The sequence below is a fragment of the Anarrhichthys ocellatus genome, unplaced genomic scaffold (genome assembly GCF_004355925.1).
Source record: "Anarrhichthys ocellatus isolate YVR2014 unplaced genomic scaffold, GSC_Weel_1.0 scaffold272, whole genome shotgun sequence".
Lineage (NCBI taxonomy): Eukaryota > Metazoa > Chordata > Actinopteri > Perciformes > Anarhichadidae > Anarrhichthys > Anarrhichthys ocellatus.
In genome coordinates this window covers 67,484-82,540 of record NW_022280297.1, presented here as the reverse complement: position 1 = coordinate 82,540, position 15,057 = coordinate 67,484, and the positions used below count along the sequence as shown (strand labels likewise).

General features: G+C 41.2%; 1 protein-coding gene across 1 annotated transcript in view; it reads left to right on the top strand.

The window, feature by feature from the left end:
- Positions 1-3,324: 3,324 nt before the first annotated feature.
- LOC116401190 (axin-2-like) overlaps positions 3,325-15,057 on the top strand; it is a 49,079-nt gene continuing 37,346 nt past the window's right edge. The window contains exons 1-3 of the mRNA XM_031879470.1: positions 3,325-3,509; positions 3,720-3,774; positions 7,616-7,736. The gene's annotated coding sequence lies outside the window, so the exon portion shown is untranslated. The remainder of the gene's footprint in view (positions 3,510-3,719; positions 3,775-7,615; positions 7,737-15,057) is intronic.

The window sequence follows — 15,057 nt, the reverse complement described above, 5'->3', positions numbered from 1 at the left end:
TGTGTGTGTGTGTGTGTGTGTGTGTGTGTGTGTGTGTGTGTGTGTGTTTGAGGGACTTTTCTCAGTGCCAGTCTGCGTTGGAGGGCCTGAATTTTTCATTCTGCGTCCTCGTCAAGTACAAAAGATATGTTCTTCCCACCGGCCGCTCAGCTTCATTTTGTTGTCCAGTACTTATTTCACCACCCCGCTTTTCTTTGAGCTCCCAGCAGGTTGTTACTGAGAAAGCAACACTGTTGTTACAGCATGTGTGTGTGTCAGTGTGAGTCCAGCATTGATCACTGAAGAAACACTTCCATCCATCTGTATGTTTGGTGGTATATCTTTGAGATCTTTTACTTAAGTAGAAGTAGCTATACCACAGAGTAGAAATACTATTTTATAAGTAAAAGTACTGCATTCAAAAAAGTATTTGCATCAAAATATACTTAAAGTACCAAAAGGTAAAGTACCCATTATGAACAACGGTCCATTTCAGACTAATATATATTGTGATATATTATAATTAGTGATGCATTTATGTGTAAGCATTATTAATGCTAATTTTAGCTACTTTATAGACTGCCATGTAACTTAATCCATGATAATACATCATAATTTATTAGATTCATATCAAAATATCAAAATTATGGCTTTGGAAATAGATAGATGTTGAATTAAAGGAAAACAAGTACCTCAAAATTGTACCTAATGTACTTACATTACGTTACATTCCACCACTGACGTTCACACGCACACACACACACACATACATACATACACATGCACTCTTTCAAGCTGCACCATCGTGCCTCTGGCTCTATACCACCAGTTACTCTCTTCTTTCTCTCTTCTCCCACCCTCCTTGCACCTCCAACTCTCTGCTTGGCTCGAGTCCAGCTATAGATTGTTAATTATGGTTTGTATGTGATGCGCTGTCTTGCCTCCAAATACTACAGCGGTGTTCTTTGGCAGACATCAAAGTGTCTGTGTTTCATTCCACGGGGATTAGTGATGGTAGTGTGTGATAATGCCCCTCCCTGCTCGCTGAATTAAACGCCCATGGCTGGACGCAGGTACTGGGAGTCTAATGAACACACACTCACACAGGCATTCATACACAGTACATATCATTAAACAAGGAAAAAGAAAGATGCAGAGACATGACAGAAACAATCTGTACATGTTACAAACACAGTAAGAGCATGCTGCAAAGAAAACAGACTCATTTCAGAAAAGTACTATTCATCCGTCATGATTAAACTGTGGACAACACATCCAAGTAAACTCTAATTCCTTTTATCTGTCTTCCCTCAGAAGAAAAAGCTGTATGTTGGTCAATATGCCCATAGAGGTCCACAGTACATTGACTGTCCTTCACTCATCTCTCATCTTACACCCCCATCGCAAATTGGATTTTTAAACGGCTTGTTTTTGATCATTCCCCCGCACTGATAATTGACTGTGGGTTGCTGTCTCTACTCTGTCTGTTTTCCTCTCCTTCCACCAACAAACTTGATGAAACCAGAATTGGTGAAAAGAAAAAACAAAACATACAAATAAAAAATATCTGTCTCTATAGCAACTCTCGCCATGATTTGTACAAAGGACAAATGACAAGTGTTTAAAGGGCTGCGGGGAGTTTTAATGTTCAGTTTGTGTTTTCTCTCGTCGACTGAGAAGGTCTCGGGAGACGGCAGGAAAAACAGCAATGAAAGGAAAATTACAGAGACAGACAGAGGGAGAGGGAGAGGCCGAAGGAGAGAGAGCGATAGAAACTCGTCCTTGGTGATCAATGCATGTTCTATTGTCTGTTCGGTTCCTTTGTCCACAAGGACGAAGGCAGAGGAAAGGAGGCAAGTGATGCATATGAACAGTGTTTATACTCCCTATACCACAAGCTGGGTATTAAAGTATATGCACTTCTGCTAGTATGTCTGTGTGTCATACAGGACATATTACACTGTACGTATATATAATAATATGCTGGCATTTACTTTTTGCTCTTACAAAACACTATTAATCATCTCATAGCCTTAAAGGATCATTTCAGTCTATTACAACCCGGGTCTTACTTTTGTTATCTTCGCCATTTCGACAGGTAATAAAATTGTACTGACCATTGATGAGATCTGGGAACACCGTGACATCGCTAAAAATAAGTAGGACAGGGCAAGAAACACAAGCAGTTAGAAGAACAGTATTCCTTTGCAATCTGGACATATTGCTGACATTTCAGATGTTTTGACTCTTGGTTTTACTTCCAAATAAAATAGTTCAGATTCAGCTGTAATTATCGGCCGATATTAGCTCATGACGGATATATTGGTAAAAAAAAACTATACCAAACAAGTAATTTAACCCTGTAATTTGATCCTATACAGCCAGTAGTAAGAGATTATAGTTGTATTGACCAAATGGGCTTCGGCTAGTGATGTGAAGCAGATTTTTTTTCGAAGAAAGAACGTAAACATAGAGCCAAACACTTGCTTGAAATTTAAAAAAAAGGAATAAAAGAAAAAACTGTTTGCCTGTTAGGCCAAGTTAGAGTAACTGTGGAAGTGTAACCTGAATCATTTATGTGATTATTTCTGCTCTTCACAGGCTTTAAATGTGTCTTGCTTACTGACAACACTGTAATGCTCTCGTCTGTTTGTCATCATGACATCCCCATCAGTTGAATGACATGATTCTGCGGTGTACAGGCTGTCATTCACGGTCGCTGCCTGCTTTGGTGACACAGTTAATGTGTGTGTGTGTGTGTGTGTGTGTTGGCGTCTATGTAGCGTGTGTATATGTGTTGGGGGGGTAAGACTAGAGGGAGAAAGATACAGCCAGCCAGATGGGCAGAGACATAAACACCTCAACAGAGACAGAGAGATTACCTTTATTTGTCCTTGTGAGCTGGTTTAACAGGACACGGTGGTAACGGAAAGATAGATAAGGATGTCAACAAGAAGAAGAAGAGAGGGAGTCTGAGAGAGATAGCGAAAGAGGCAAAGATAAAAAAGGGCATACAGGAATGACAAAAAAAGAAAACACCAAAAAATCAGTCTTAGTAGCCAGACAAATACCTCTCTCCACCTGTAATCACCTCCTGCAGGTCAGCTTCTGCCTCACCTCGACTCGTCACAATCCCCCAACTAACACTGAGCCAAGCCATCAAACGGCTATCTCTTCTTCTACCTCCCCTTCCCTCGTTTCTCTTCTTTCTCTTTACACAGACTGAAAAGACCTTGATGTTTTTCCAATAATTGGCAGCAAAGGTTGACTTTTTTTTCTCCACCCACCCTCCCTCTTTTTTTCTGTTTATCTTTTTCTCTCTCTTTTTTTTTTTTTTGCTCTTCCTCTTCCTTTAGAGATGAATACTTGGCCCGGGATCAAAGGCAGACCCCAACCGATCACTCTGGCCACCACAAAGGGGCATTGGGGCGCTGGCGTGGGGCCAGGTGCTGCACATGGCCACATAGCCAGGGACAAGCCATGCAGATGGGGCCTGCAGAGCCCTTGTCGCCTCCACCCCCACTCGAGAGGTCAGTGGCTAAAGTATCAGAGCGTGTGCTTCCTGTCAGATGATCTAGTCTTATGCATCTCACTCCCTTTTGTCTTCATCTGTCTTTTTCTTATATGTGTTTCTCATAGTTGGTTTGTTTACTTCCTGCAGCTGCCTTGTCTTTGTTTCTTTCCTCACCTATCGCACACTCTTCTTTTTTGACTCTCCGTGTTCTTCTTTGCTGTTCCAGAGTGCAGATCCGAGAGAGACTGGCGGCCTGTGCAGCGGGAATAAAACCAGCTGAGGTAAACATCTTTCCCCCACGGACAGAATCCTGTTTAAATGTTTGAGAAGACCCGACTTGAGTTTAGTCAAACACTTCCCTCTACCCTCAACAGTCCTTGTTAAAATATATAAGTGTTGCAGCCAAATACAATGTCGCTGAGGCCAGTACAAATAAATCGCAGTGGAGGACACAAAAAGTAGGATAGATAAAACAAATGAACAAGCCCACGTAGTCCAAATATATATGCAACACCCAGCTTGCTTTTCAACTGACACGTTTGCAGAATTCCTCTGAGGTCAGTCAACATGATGTTACTGAGTCAGAACAGGAACATTGGACTCTTGCGTTATGAAAAAAGATTACTGGATGTGATGTGAAAAGACCGTCATGAGAACCTTTGTTCAGAACCTGTGCTCTTCAAAAAAGAACAATATTTTGATTAGAAATTTCCAATACAGTTCTCATCTGTGTTACAGTTGGGGAAGAAGCAATTTATAGACATAAGAGCACACAGTTTACTCCCATACAGCTTTTTGTGAGTCTCTGGATCCATATTGTTTGGACAAACCTTTATCAGTACTTGCAAGGTCTTCAAGGGAATCCGTCCACATTTTGTTGCTTTCTGTAACAAACTCCTACTTCTTGTTAAGAGACTTCACTTTTGCCACAGTTTATGTAGTACTCTTACTATCCTGACCAACTTAAAGAGAAGTGCAGCAGCAAAATATTTGACTAGAAGTGAGATATGTTACAAAATTATTTGGAACAATTTTCAACTTAAAAAAGGTGTCCAAATGTCTGAAACCAGCAAAACATCCAGGACGTAAAGGAGCATACATACATTTTTGGGAGAGAAAAAAAAAGACAACAGCAGTATTTTTCCACACTCTGCATGCTGTCATGCATGAATCCCCGGCCATATGTTTAAGATTAGATGTACTTTTTTGTTAGACGAGAACACAGTCAACAAAGTTGTGCTGCTTCCCCGCTGGTCATGAATCAACTGGGCTCTGTCCACACCCTCTCCTCGTGGTCTTAATTCTATTAAGCACAAGACAGCAGCCATTATACGAGTGAAGAATAACACATTTACAATATGAATGATGGTATTAATCACATTCTTTTTAATGTTTCTCATCATGTATGTGTTCAATCTGTGTATACCTGGAAAGAACAGATTGGAGGTCAAATTTAATGCTCTTATGTGTTATGTGTCAGAGTCTCTCTCTTTCTGTTTCTCTCTTTAAATGAACTTCTTGCCCTATGCTAAAGCAGCACAATGCTAGCTGCCAAACTGCAATGCGGCTATCATTTGGTATGAAGCCTCTGTGAGGTAAACACAATTTACCATCCAAAATTTAAATCTGCCTTAATTGATTTTTTGATCACTAGAGGGCAGCAGATCAAGCTGCAAACACATATTTTCATATTACTTTATAAAGTTGATGGCTAACATTTTAGTAAACAATTGACTATTTACAAATCCAAAAGCCACTGATTGGTATCAATTTGAAGCTGTGGTCTGTCCACATGACCAATACTCTGTGATAGCTCTGTGTTGGTATTTATCAACAGCAAAATGTATCTTTCTCTTAAGCTACTAAATGCTCCACAATGTTCACCGTCTAGTTGCTAACTTTGTCTGTCTACTGATGGGTGCTGGGCAGTCGGTTTATCAGAACCCTTTCAGCTGAAATCATCTGAATGCGGCTTCTGAATATGGATATAAAAACCAAAGCAATGACCAACTAAATGATGTCTGTAGAGTCGAGGATGGTAGAGATAGTGGTAATTATCTCTGGGTTTGTCACAAGGAACGACCCCTTTAATCCATCCATTGTTTTTGTAAAATTTTGAATTCCTGTTTTATTTTAATAATTTTCTCCCAGGTATCCTGTATCAAGACATCTAGCCAATTGATATAATTTCTGTTCACTTCTATTGATCTTCAGTATATGTGTAACTCTAAACTATTTGGCTTGAGGGATGACATTGTTGTTTTATTAAGCTACATTCTCATCAGCTTCTCATCACTTTAATTTGCTTCAATAGGGAGCATGGTACACAATATACTTACCAACCATTGGGATTTTATCAATGTGATTATGAACATTTCAGCATGCTTTAGCTTTTAGCTCTAGTGTGAATCCAATCTCACAGAGCGGTTAGCGTGGTTGTTGCGTGGGTTTCTGACCTAAGAAGACCAGGTTCCCGCAAGCGTGCAATTCAATATACAGGTCTGCCTTTAATCCCGGGCCAAGTTTGAGGATTTAGTGGGTTTTTTTTTTGCTTCTTGCTCCCTTTTTAAAAGTTAGCACTATTAGAATCCATTTCAACAAACACAAATCAAAGCTGACTACAGCCTCGTACGTATTACTGCCGCCTCTCACGCTGACAGGGACGAGTGGTATTCGATTGAGTGTTATTGTAACTGCCTCATGATGTATGGCTTCAGCCAGAGTAGGATATAACCATTTTTTATATACTCTGATCGTTACTAGGCTATATAACTGCAACAAATACACCTAATGTGATAGTAAATGGATGAGTAAATGCGAAAGACCACGAAACATTAAGCTACCAGCGATACCAGTAATTGTAGATAGTGAAGATTTGGAAAGATGTAATGTTCCTCATCCTTTATCCGGCTCAAATTAAATATATGAATTTGAAAATCATTTGATTTTTAGTTGCTTTCAAAAGACTGTGAAAAGCATCTAGGTTTCTGTGAGTAAGTCCACTGTGTGTAGTTCAGGCAATGCTAACCCCCTGCTATGTAGAGGTAAATAAAGCCAACTAAATAAAACAACATGACAGGCTTAATGTGACCATTATGGAAAAAGCAGTTAGTTCCAACCCAGATAATGGCCCATTTAACACTGAATGCTCACTAATTAAAAGAGCATAAAAAATGATAATACAGCTACCTAAATAGGGTCAACTGGTTGGTTGTTTAGCTTTAGTGGTAACTCTTTGGCTGTTAGAAAATTATGAGAAAAGAAGTCTGATGTTGTTTTTCTGTAATAATGGCCATTATTTTCACTTTTATGTGTTCCTCCTACAGAGAAAATAGGCCTGATCTCTCCCTTTGTGGCTGCTCCAACTGCTCACTTCCACCACCCACACAGCACATTTTCCCAGGCAACAATGTTCCTCCAAAGTTTACACACAATAAATAACGATATGCCCAAAGCAGTTAGCAGTGGCCCCGCTCTCCGTTTCCTGGCTGGAGTTGAAATGAAATGGTAATTTTGACTTGAGGAGGATTTCAAAGGGATGGCCTCTACTTTTCATCTGGGTGCATACCACGAGCTCGCCGACACATTCACGCTGGGATTTGAAAAAAAGAAGAAAAAAAAGAGAGAAAAAAAAAGCAGAATTTTAAGTTTTTCTGTGAACTTCCTTCTTTCTTTTTTCTGCCATCTCCCCACAGAAAAAGAGATGTAACATTGCTGAGATCTCTCCCCCAGATGGACAGCGTTTATATAAACAACCATGCCCGGTTCAGGGAGCATTTGATTGATGTGTCATTGTCTAAAGATTGTTTCCAGGCATTTGAATAGATAATTCAGAGTATTTGATGTAGACATGTTTCTTCAAAGGTCAGCTGTGGGGAAGAGCAGGGGTGTCCTCTATCTCTCATGCTATTTTTGCACCGAAGGCTTCAACTAGCCTGACGGCTTTTCACGGGGGAGATTGACTGACACTTGAATCGTCCTTCTACTCAAGATTACAAGGTGGTTTCCAAAACCCCATCTGAGATCTGCTCACGATCTCTGTTATGCAAAATACCATTGTCTGTCAAACAAAAGACCTCAACACTGTGTGGATGTGTCCTGTGCCTATTTTCTGTTTTCTAGGTCTGCCTACAGTTTTACAGTGAGATTGGAGCAAGACCAAAGATGCAGTGGAGGGATTGGCCAAGAACTCTATTATCTCAGCAACAAGGAATGAGAAAGGAATTAAAACACCCAAAACAAGGTCTGTCACACACCAGCCGCACTGGCTCCTATCTTCCCATGTATATAACATCTTATGCCGCACAAAATCCACTCTGAAAATCAAAACAGCCTCCCACTTTGTACAGTGTCTTATTTCCTATCACAGCACTGACCCAGCAGCAACAGCAATATCAAGGGTACACTTTCCCTGAGTCGACCGATCACATTCCATCATCAGTCAGCCATGAGGGAAACGTCCGTGTGACAAAAGCAGGGTGTGAAAAAAAAGAGTTAAAAAAACAAAGTGGTGTCTTCATTATCTCCTAGCTCCGCGGCCCGTGATCGAGGCCAGGGTTAATTGCTGTTAATTAGACGTCAGTACGCATGGCTGAGTGAGCCCTCAGATCTCACTGAGGGGACCACAGAGGGAGAAGAGGAAAGGATGAGGTCGCTCACAGACAATGATGTGAAATCAGTGTCAAGTGTTCCTCCTCGGTGGGTTCAGCTGGTCGGGAAGTAGATAAGGAATGTAGATGAGGCAACATGTTATCTGCCTCTGTGTGTCATTACTTTGGCCCAGTTTGCTGGTTGTTGCGTAAATTAGGAATTTTGTGACTCAAAATTTGAGGTTGGAAACATATGCCATGAAGAAAAGAAGGTAACCATGGTGATAAAATAATACTCAAACATGCTAAAATATTTTTGTTGTCAGATGTATCGCAGTTAATAATTTATTCAAAGATCAATAGGGATGTTGGTGTGCTGGTCTCACGGTCAGTCCACCATTTTGGTCCAGATTAAAATATCTTGGAAACTATTTAATGGATTGCCATGAAAATGTGCACAGATCCCCGAGGTGCCCAGGAAATGAATGTTAATGAGTTTGTTGATCTGCTGACTTTTTTTACCTCGCCACCAGGTCAAAGTTTTTACTTAAACTGTGAAATATTTTAACATCTACTAAACATTTAGCACGGACATTCATGGTTCCCAGAGGATCAATTGTACTAACTCTGATGTTCGCCCGACTTTTCCTCTAGCGCCACAGTGATCATGGTGATTTATTCACAAACATTTAAATTTCCCTCAATACGATAAGACAAGCATAACACTTGGGTTCATGATTGAATGCCTACCTAACTAATGCCACTCCCATCAGCTTCAGCTGCACTTTGTGTTTAGTGCTAATTAGCAAATGTTAATGTCTTAACACACAAAACTAAAATGATGAACAAGCTAAACATTATAACTGCTTAACAGATGGATGTTAGCATTGTCCTTGTGAGCATGTTAGCATGCTGATAGTATTTAGTTCCAAACACCCTCTTTTGTATCTTAAGTCCTAAGTCCACTGATGCATTGATGTTCAGAAATTCACACAGATTTACAGACCCAAAACTTCCTACTTATATGAAATGAAAACCGCCATCACTAAGCCTTTAAGGCTGGTATGTTGTCAAAGTGATGTCTGTCTCCGTTTGTGTGTTATAGATAAACAGGTCCCTTGGTCAACCCCCGGTTGTATTCGTCTTTAATGCATGATTTCTATCGGTCTTTTCCTTTTGTAGCCATAATAATAACGACAATAGAGGTGCTTCAGACAGGCAGGAATGATAGGCAGACAAGGGAGGGCAGGAAGTTGTAACCTTCACACCCTTCGCAAAGTGTGAGCTCGCTCTGTTTAAATTTACAAGATCAAAGGGTGTGTCGCAAATTCTTGCAACTTCCACTTCATTTGATGTTTCGGGGAGGCAAATTATTGTGGTGATTACAGTAGCTGTACACAACCGGTGGAGAAGGCCAAACAAGGGTCCTTGTTGTGACTCTCAATTAGTGGTGTGACATCTCAGCACCCACCGTCTAAAAGCCATCCCGCAATGAGAGAGGCTGTTTGGGCTGATAAAGTGATTTGGCTTGGTGGGCCCTTTCATCTGCACCGCAGTGGGATATTTGAGGCTTCTGGGTATTCTCTCTGTATATCCTCACACATTCCCTTTATTGTAACAATAGTGCCACAGTGTTCAGCGATTCAAAGAGGCTATAGGCCTACTGCACTGTGAACAACTTTAAGTCGATTGTCATATAGACGTGTCACAATGACTTGGGTGCTTCTATCGATAACATTTACAAGGATATACAAAAAAATGCAGGCCTGTATGGGTGGCGCTTTAAATTATATAAATCATATACACTATTTTATCGGTTTTTATTTTCCCTTAGCAGCTGTACTCGGAACAGTTTTTAGATATCACGCCATTAGCAGTATTCTCATGTTGTCTGAATATTCAAACACCCAACCATCACTGTAGTTGACGACGCCGGCGTTGTTTTTTTGTTTTGTTTGTGTGTTATTGAAAGCCACAGGGAGTTGAAAGGATAACTTTGCCTGTGGGAAGGACAGAGCACCAGAGGATCAGGTTCAGCTCTATTTCGAATAACACTTTGCATTCTGCAGGCGCCAGTGCAGTGACAGCTCTGATGCCTCGTGTTTCATTGTCTCTTTCATGTCTTCAGTATAAGCAGCAAGGCCGGGATGGTGGTAAAGCGATGGCTAGCGGACTACCACAGCAGAGAGAGATTGAGATGTGATGCGTTTCTGCCAAGGTGATGAACAGAGGCACAAGAAGGATGTTAGTTTTCAGACACTCCAGGTTGTCTCTTATATGTAAAAGAGAGGCCCTGGTGGTAAAACTATGTCATGTACAATTAGCATCATGCCAGGAATCTTTCACTGTGGAGTTATACTGTATGTGTTAGAGAAGAGCTGGCTCAACATGAGGGTTGTTATGAAACATCAACTTTTTATAAGCAAGCATTGCTTGAAGGATAAGTTTAGTGATAGTCTATATTTTTCTTTTTGTCAAGAAATCCCAAGAAACAAAAACAACAATCAATTGACCAAAAAGTATTGTATCCAAAACCTGATATATGTTATTCCCAACCCAGTTGCCATAATACAATTATTGGCATTGTACGTTGCTGCAAACCATGGATACTTTGCCCCGTTTCTAAAAATTGAAGTTTTATTGAGGGACAGACTTTCACGTCGATTTTGGTGTTATCACGGGATTTATTGACAGTAAGAAAATTAAGAATATTGTCAGCTTTAAAATTGAAGTGCATGTAAATGCTGTGATTGTGAGCTCAGCAAGATGAAGCTCAAAGACAGGGTTAAGTTCATCAACGCGATGTTGTGGGTTCTCTGAGCTCAGTACCAGAGAGCACATCTCACACTCTGAAAGAAAGTTTCTAAACCTGCAATGTCCCTTTCCTATAGCTTTATTCCACTCTATGCAGGGCATTGTGTTGACCTGGAAACAGCTATTCACTGCTGTGAGAAAGCGGCCCCTGGAACGCTCCCTCTCACTAAGAGAAACATATAACAGTATTAGAGTTTAATTACACAGGGGCTTGCGGATGGGCCCCTCTTTTCTTTCAGCGGTGAAAATGCTTAGCGTTTGTTGTCGGTTCAAGGCTCTCTAAAGGATGTGCTGGCAAGTGTAGGGTTCTGGCAGAGAGGAAACTTGCGGTGGGGGGGGTGGTGAACTGTTATTGTTTGAAAAGCGTGTAAGTGGCCTTCACAACACCGCATCCACGGAAATGAAGCAAAGACAGCGAGAGAGAGAGAGAGAGAGAGAGAGAGAGAGAGGGAGAGAAAGAGGCAGAGAGAGAGAGCAAGAAAGAGAAAAAAACTCTTGCGCAGCTTTGACTGACGACTTAACAGGCGAAACCGAATTTGTCTTTTGCTGGGAGATGTCAGATGCCTTGCCAGTGAAAGAGACAGATGGAAAGAGAGGGGGAGAGAGAGAGAGAAAAAGCACACCACAGAATATCTCCTGCGTCTTTTTTGCCCTCTCTTTTCTCCTCCGGTTTAAGACTGCTCGGTGAATGCAACAACATCAAAGGCATTGCTACTCAGAATGTACATTGTTGTTCCAGTAACCACATGAAACAGAAAGGGAGCATTGGAGAAAGGCTGGGAGAGATGGAGCAAGTTTTTTTTTTTTTCTTTCTTTCCTCGTACATAAATAGGGAGCTATGGAGGGAATCGGTTTAGAAACGGTAGAAGATTAACTCTTTTATCTCTTCATTTCAAACGTCCTCCATATCCACATCCTCCACCAGCTAACAACTGTCAGGATCTTCATGCCTGACCAACACCACGACAAAGCAGAGGTGTCTCCTGTATTAGGACACGTATAACTCCTCCACAAACAAAGCTGATGAGAGTAGAAATAGAGCCAAAGAGGAGGTTTATGTAGCCTCAGTCCTGACTCATTGTCATTAAGAAAGCCCTCTGTAATCGGAGCTAAACTTAGAAAGCTACGAGCTCTTACTTTTCCAGAGACATTTCACATTTGTACAAAAGAGGAGCATAACGAAACAGTCCCAAACTTGTGCCTGAACGTAACAGGCTTTATTCCTGCCTGGCCTTATCTTCACACAGAGACCACCCAGGAGCAACAAGTCAGTTCTCACCTTTAGAGTGTGTGCGTGCGCGAGAGTTGTACTCTATAAGCGCAAGTGTACGCCTGCGTCTGTATACAGTCCTGTGTTTGTGTGTGCGTCTGTGAATGAATGTGTTTTCTGTGTGTGTTTCTACCTCCCACCATCTGGGCCCTGTTTGGAGAGATTTTCTGTAAAAATCACAGTCACGCCGTGGCAGGATTACCACTGTGAAAAGCAGCACCTGGAAGAAACTCAGTGCTCCTGCTCCTCTCCCTCAGATGCTCAAAGAAGTTTCTGGCTTCCCAGCTTGAGGCACAGGATTTGTTTTTGACCTACATGGGCGTCCTAGGCCTCATGTTCCCTTCAAAAAAAAGCAAAAAAGCAAAGAACACATCTCAAATTCACACTAGGCTACATCCAGCAAGGTTAAAGTACCACCACATTACAGTAGATAAACAAGTGCGTGTGTGTGTGTGTGTGTGTGCATGTGGGGCTGCACACCAGCATGTGTGTTTACACCATATATATCATATTTCCATGTTTTTCTTTAATGGCAGTCCAAGGCACTAAGGGCTGATTATCCACACTGAGATATAAACCTGTGAATGAAAGAGTCCAATAATCCCAGATGGAAATTGAGTCGGCGCATCTCCACAGAAGATTTCCCATTAGAAATAATCTTAGTCTAGGATTAGGCACAATTAAAACTGTTTTGATGTTCCCACACATACACACGCGTAATGTATCCATAATTGTGGAATTTCTTCATAGAAATTCCTTATGCAGTATTAGTAACTATGTCGCAACTTTATTTGTATGCAACTTCATCAGCTGCAAAGGGCCACTAGGCAAGCTCTCATAATCACTCCTGTAACTCTGAGGAGAACATCCAGTGTTACATGCTTTTATGTCAGAAGCTCGACTGCCTCTCAATATCCAAGTACAGTCAGATGCCACTAGGTGGCCCGCATCTCAGGCGAGGCCCTTAATAGTCTGATATAAAATGCTTTTTGGGTCCTTATGAGTATCTGTCACTTTTATTTTAACCCCCTCTGCTCTTGGTTGAAATCTCCAAAACTATTGAAGTAAACTCTCAAAACTGTTATCTGAGACTAACTGGGATAAGAAAAATACATTTTGAATTCATGCTGCAGATACCACGTACTAATCTGATACCAGTGTTTAATTGATAAGCTGTATGTTTCACTGTGTGGAAGTGACTGGGATCATTCTTTTTTTTTGTGGAAGGCAACATCAGGATTGACTTAAACATTGTTTCCTAACTTTGTAAAACAAAATGTATCAAATAAATACATACGTATAAATGTATGAATTATTATGTATCAAAATAATGGTTTCCAAAACCAGATCGGCCCGTTGTCACCGATACCCAATCCAGCTATGTGAGTTCATATCAGACCGATATCAGACATTACTCTTAGTATCATTGCAAATAACACCTTAGCCAGCTAACACATTTATGAGTTGTCTTTGACAATTTATCAGTAAATGATCGTGTGTAAGTGTCTGAGTTAGTGATTAGTATGCCATGATGTTGTTGATAGATGGAGGATTGGTGAGGATTGGTCAATATTGCGTGTAGCTCCAAGCTGCAGCTGTTGACTGTCTTTCTTTATAGTGAGAGTTGAATAAGGTGTGTAAATAGATGCCCTGTATTCAGAGCTTTTCACTGAGAGAATGTGCCTATATACAGAGTTCACAATCATCACAATACAATAATTCAAAAGCTTAGCTGGTCTCTCTGGTCTGGATCTCCTTCTTTCCTTCTGTTTCTATGCATGACTGTAGATATTTTTTCAAAGAGTGTGTATTTCTTTGAGCTGTACCATGATTACACACACAGTCTCCATTCATGTCCCCCAGCCCCTCGACCCTACAGCCCCACGTGTCACTGTTACCATTTTGTCGTTCGCCCTCACTCTTGAACCACGGACCCTCAGACTGGTGTCTGGCAGTGTCAGGGTCTAATGTTGGTGACATCATCCTTCACAATGAGTCCACTGCCACCTCCAGCTCTACTGTCCATTGTCCGCCTGACAGTGAGCGGCCTTGTTCTGGTGGAGGATGGCGCTGGCGTGGCACGCTCCCTCTGTAAATGATGAAAGAGAGCGAGAGGGCTGCGCTGAAAGCGCGGGCCTTGTTTGGCCGACCGCGCTGGACGCTGAGCTGATTGGAAGGCGCCTTTCTCCCCTGACAGTAACTTCTGTGATCTGTGGAGATAAAAAAGAAGAAAGAATGTGTTTGATGTCTAGATTTGAATAAATACCCTGATGTTAATCGTTTTACAGCGTTAATCACATTTGACGATAACATAAATCCTTGTGTGTGTGCGCCAGCATGAACAAATCTATTCTTTGTGTGTAAATATGAGCCATGGTATACATGAGCATGACTGTTAGTATGTGAGGATTTATTGTTCTAACAGTGAGTTTGGAAGAGCGTTCAGGGCTCTGACGTCAAACAAAAAAAGCCATCTTCAATCTCCTCTGCAGGCTTTACATTTTTATGACACTCCCGTGTTTCTTTTGTCTTGAGGATGTGGGTCTCTTTTAGTTAACATGGGGGCGCATGATTAAATCTTCACATGTAGTGGCTTAACAACATGCAATCAAACCCTTCCACACAGAGTAAGAGCCAGACATACTTTGATAAATCCACATTTAAGAGATGTAACGAGAGAAGTTAGGAGTGACTTTGCCAATATTCGCTGGTGATTGAATTTGCTGTCTCAGTCATCTTAACCTGTTGTACATACTGTACATATGGATGAACTGATTAGTGGAGATAGTTTGTGTTTCCCGGAATTCCACAGGGATCCACATCTGGAATGGATTTTTTATTTTTTTTTACTGCGTTATGAAAGCTCCAGGCTGCTGAGCTGAAAGCTCAAA